The following is a 5,573-nucleotide window of genomic DNA, read 5'->3' as shown; positions in this document are numbered from 1 at the left end:
CCCTCCAATTTTTTGTTTTATTGACTAGATCCATTAATTTGATCAGCACATTAATTTCTGCTTTCATTATGACAAATTATTTCCTCCTTTTAGGGCTTATTTTCACCCCTACTTCTCTGAGTTGAATGCCTAGTTAATTCATTTTAAATCTTTCTTATTTTCCTGTTTTGAAATAGTTTTATTTTATTTTATTTGAGAGAGAGGAGAAAGAAAGGAGAAAAAGAGGGAGAGAAACATTGATGTGAAGGAGAAACATGGACTGGTTGCCTCCTGCAAGTGACCAGGTACGGAGCATGGAGCCTGAAACTCAGGCATGTGCCCTGACTGGGAATCGAACCGGACACCCGTCTGCTTGAGGGACGATGCCTAACCAACTGAGCCATGCCAGCCAGGGTAATCTTTCTTATTCTCTAATAAATGCAGTTATTTCCTTCAAATTTCCTTCAAATTTCACTTTGTATCTACTAGATAAGTTTTGCCTTTATTGGTTTCCATTTCTAGATAGTCTGTGATTTGATACAATAGCAGTGTTTAATTTTTTTGCACAGAGATTTTGGGGGGATACCCTTTAATGATTAATTTCTAGTCACTGCTTTTACTGCACTTTTGTCAGAGATTTGTGGAATGAATGATTTTTGTTATTCTGGTATTTCTTAAATTTCCACTATAGTTTACTACATGGCTAAATTCTAAGAATTTTCTATGACTATGAAAATAGGTATATTTTGTCTTTGTTGGGTATAATATTCTATCTGTATCATTTAGAACAGGCTTGCTTGATTGTGTAATTTAAATTCTTCTCTGTATCTTTTCTTTTTGTGTGTGTACTTGATTATCTGATTTTTGAGACAGGTTGTTAGAATCTCCCACTCAATAGATTTGTGAATTTCTCCTTGTATTTCTATCTATTTTTTAAAAAGATTTTATTTATTTATTTTTAGAGAGAGCAGAAGGGAGGGAGAAAGAGAGGGAGAGAAGCATCAATGTGTGGCTGCCTCCAACACACCCTCAACTGTGGGGACCTGGCCGACAACCTAGGCATGTACCCTGACTGGGAATCGAACCAGGGACCCTTTGATTTGCAGGCTCAATCCACTGAACTACACCAGCCAGGATCAATTTTTAATTAATACTGTGTATTTAAAAATTATGTTTTTAATTGATAAAAGTTCAAAATTCTTATTTCTTTTTGGTGCATTATAGTTTTCATCAATATGAAAAATCCTTCTTTGTCCTTTTGGTTACTTCTCACTTTTTAGAATGAAACTAATATTTTGTCTGAAATTATTGTTGCTATATCTACTTTCTTTCTGTTAGCATTTACATGGATATATTTTTGCATTTATTTATTTTAAACTATCTTTACTATTTTATATTATACATGTTTCTTATAAATAGCATATGGTAAAATTTTTGAAAAACCCAACTGGATTTTCTATCCTTTAATTGGAGAATTCAACTTATTTACATTAATTGCTGTTGCTGGTATATTTAGGCTTAATCCTGCTGTCCGTATTTTATGTTTTCTATTTACTATGATTTCTTAGTTTTTCTTTCTTCTTCTTTATTGTCTTTGTTGGATCAATTCAGTTTTTCTTTTTCCCTTTATTTTCTGGGAAAATATATATTACATTTTTCTAATGGTTACTCTTACATATATAACATTGATTTAAAATGATCTGAATAGACACTTCTCCACGGAGGACATACAGAGGGCCCATAGACATATGAAAAGATGCTCAACATCACTAGCCATCAGAGAGATGCAAATTAAAACCATATTGAGATATCACCTCACACCTGTCAGAATGGCCACCATTAATAAATCAACAAACAAGTATTGGCGAAGATGTGGAGAAAAGGGAACCCTAAGTGCACTGTTGGTGAGAATGCAGACTGGTGTGGCCACTGTGGAAACAGCATGGAATTGCCCCAAAAAACTAAAGATTGAACTGCCTTTTGACCCAGTGATTCCATTGCTGAGCATATACCCTAAGAATCCCAAGTCACCAATCGCTATTTATAATAGGCAAGTGCTAGAAACAGCATAAGTGCCCATCAGTAAACGAGTGGATCAAAAAACTGTGGTAAAAAATAAAAATAAAATAAAATAACTGGTACATTTACACAGTGGAATACTGTGCAGCAGAAAGAAAGAAGGAATTCCTACCTTTCGTGACAGCATAGAAGGAACTGGAGACTATTATGCTAAGTGAAATAAGCCAGTCGGTGAAAGACAAATACCACATCATCTCACTTATATGTGGAATCTAATGAACAATAAACTAACAAACAAAATAGAACCACGGGCATGGAAACATGGAACAGACTGAAAATGACCAGAGGGAGGGAGGGGCATAACGGTGGACAGAAGGGGAAGGGCCTAGGGGAAGGGAAAAAATGTGTATGAATGACCCACGGACACGGACAACGGTGTGGGGACTGACTGTGGGAGTGGGGGTGGGCTGGGCAGAGGAGGGCAAAGGGGGAAAATTGGGACAACTGTAATAGAATGACAATAAAAAAGGATTTAAAATTTTTTAAATAAAAAAGTAAAAGTACTCTGGAAAAATAAAATAAAATAAAACCCCACAGCTCAAAATCTAAATAAATATTTTTTTCTGTCATTTTTCTCTCAATTAGTTTATATATCCACATGCTTTCTGTCCCCAACAACACGAGAATCTTAACAAGCATTCATTCACTTCTCTCCACTTTCATCTCTCCCCTTCTTTGTCCATCCTAAAATTATCTGTTATGTTAGTGCCAGGTTGTAGTTAGTTATTTTTCATCATCCACGAACATCATTAGACTTACTTCAGGTTTGTTTCTTTGCTTACCACTTTTTAAAAAATATCTTTTATATTCCTTTGAATTCCTTTGGTGGAGAAGCAGCTGAGTTACATCATTTAGTAATTTTCTAAAGAGAAGGTTTGTGGGTGAGAAGCTAGCTTCCAAGTTTTATCATGTCTAAGAATGTCTTAATTTTGCCCTCTCCCTCCACTTAAATGTGAACTTAGCTGGAAATAAGATTTTAGCTTTAAAATAATTTTCCTTCATTGTATTCAGATATTGTTTCATTGTCTTTGGCATCTAGCCTTAGTAACAAAACGCATAATGCCAAGTTGATATCTAGTCCTTTGTAGATTATTTGTTTTTCCTCACCTTATCCTCGGTTTTCTGAGCTTTTTCTTTATCCTTGGTGTTCTAATGTAGGTCCTTTCAGTCTGAAAGCTTCCACTTTCCTTTAGATCTAGGGAACTTCCTTCGATTATTTCTTGAATTATTTTCTTTTATCCTTTGTATTCTCTTTCAGGGATTCTTCAAAACGGGTAATCTGGTTAACCTTTCCTTCTTTTTAATATGTTTTCTTACATTTTATAATTTTGTGGGGAGGGGAAGTAGGCACATAATCAGATCACAATTTTAATCCAATCTCTCTATGCATTATGAAGGAAATTTTAAAATAAATTTCAAATTACACCTTTAAATGTGATTGAATAGGGCTCTGGCTATTTCCTCAAAGAGTCTTACTTGTCTACCTTTGGACGGATGCTCCCTCCAGGGACTCTTACAATATTTCTCACTCATTGAACCAGTGTTTATTTAGTGCCAAAGTATTGTCTGGCATTGTTCCAGGTCTTGAGGGTCCTAAGTTGAAAAAGAGGCACAAGTTTATGGTCTGGCATAGTTTCTCAATCTTGGTATTTATTTATTTATTTATTTATTTATGCATTTCTAACCATGCATCAGTTACTCCACAACAAAGCAGTGCCGCACGGTGGTTGCATGCTGGCTCTGAAAGTCAGACCATACAGGTTTGAATTCTGGCTCTATTATTTATTGGGTCATCTTGGGCAAGTTACTTAATTTCCCTGTGCCTTAGTTTTCTATCTATAAAATGAGGATAATAACAGTACCTTCCTCATTGGGTTGTTGTATTAAATAATACTTTCACAGCACTTAGCACTCAATGGATTTTAAACATTCTCAATAAATGTTACTTCTATCCTTCCACACATCGCCATCAGCCTGAGGTTTTTTAACACGTGTTTTGTCGATTTTTTCCCTTATTAATTCTTGTTCCCAATGATCTTGGAGACAATGACTATTGAGGATTATGAGAAGCTGAAGACACCCTTCCAAGCCACCTTCATGGTATTTTGACCAACTGTAAATAGATCTTACCGAGACAAGGTGTCAGTAGCAAATAGCAAAGTATCAATAGCAGATTGAAAAAATACTTAAAGTAATTGTTAGCCGTCTCAGCTTCAGAAATTAAAAAAAAAAAGAAAATAGAAGATAAGTGACAGTGTTGAACATAAGGAAAAAGCTGAGAAATAAGCACAGAGTCAGCGTAGACTGTAAATTGTTTTAAAGAAAGTATGCTCCTTCTCATCGGATTCATATGGGGAGAAACCAACATATGTGAAAGCAATTTAGATTTACTTTGGATATAATTACACAATTTCACAGTATTATTTTTGCCATCAATTGCTCTCCCAACACCCCTTTTCTGTTACAATCACAAGAGGGAAGCAGACGCAACTGAAGAGTTAGGAGAGGGGGAACAGCCAACCCTCCCGCAGCGTGCTCACATGGAAGCATTTCCCGCGGCTCTGTGTGCCTGCCTTTGTCTCGGAAAGGGAGAACAGGCTAGAAACCTGGCTTTGCAAGCCTCGGCAACCTGGGGATTTCTAGCCTGTAAATGGGTCAGGAGGGAATCTTGAGTCTGCTTAATTTGGTGAAAGTTTCTTCCATTTCTGCCCAGCAAAGGCAGCCAATTGCCCAAACAAAAGGCCGGGTATATCGGGCTGTCATTCTCAACATCTCATACAGTCCTGGTCTGAAAAGCAAGCCTCTGAGGAAGGAGCCCTGACCTTTCTCTTGGATCTTGCCTGGGCTGATGGTCAGTCTCCATATTCTCGTGGATGACTTCAGAACTCATGGATCATACCAGCCATGTACCAGCGGGTCTAGGACGATGTTCTTGTATTTTCTCACCTTGTTGGTGTTATCCCAGGTCATAGCTCCTAGGCCTCTCATCACGATGTGACACTTTTTAGCACCAGGGTCCCAGCTCTTTCTGCAAAGGTGGAAACACATTCTTCAGAGGCTCCAGCTTCTGGAACCTCAGTTTCTAAGAGACCTTAGGAAAAAAAGACATCATCGACCACCTTTACTTCTTGTGCCAGGAGGTAGGGATGGAAAGGGGCTGTCCCAGGACTCTTCTCTGCCTTTGGTTCATGGAATTAGATTCCCTTGCTCGGAGCTCCAGTGCTGAGGCAGCAGCTTGAAAGGTGCCAGCAACATACAGGGAGGAACTGAATTGTCTGGCTTCAGGGTGAGAGCTGGGTGGCAGCTTCCTCCCAGACAGAAGTGCAAGCAGAGGCCACTGTTCCTTTGCTGAGCCCTCCCCACAGAGTCAGCAGGCGGGTGCCATATCTGAGTCTCCATCGCCCTCAACCTTGGCACTATTGACATTTTTGACTGAATGATTCTTTGTTATGGGAGACTGTCCTAGGAATTATAGAATGTTTAGCAGCATCTCTGGCTTCCACCCACTAGACACC

At 38.1% G+C, this 5,573-nt stretch overlaps 1 pseudogene; it reads right to left on the bottom strand.

The window, feature by feature from the left end:
- Positions 1-4,594: 4,594 nt before the first annotated feature.
- LOC114503818 lies at positions 4,595-5,248 on the bottom strand (annotated as a pseudogene).
- Between the last annotated feature and the right edge of the window lie 325 nt (positions 5,249-5,573).

This window comes from Phyllostomus discolor, chromosome 8 (genome assembly GCF_004126475.2).
Source record: "Phyllostomus discolor isolate MPI-MPIP mPhyDis1 chromosome 8, mPhyDis1.pri.v3, whole genome shotgun sequence".
Classification (NCBI taxonomy): Eukaryota; Metazoa; Chordata; class Mammalia; order Chiroptera; family Phyllostomidae; genus Phyllostomus; species Phyllostomus discolor.
Note: the sequence above shows the minus strand (reverse complement) of the source record. Positions and strands in the feature narration are given on the sequence as shown.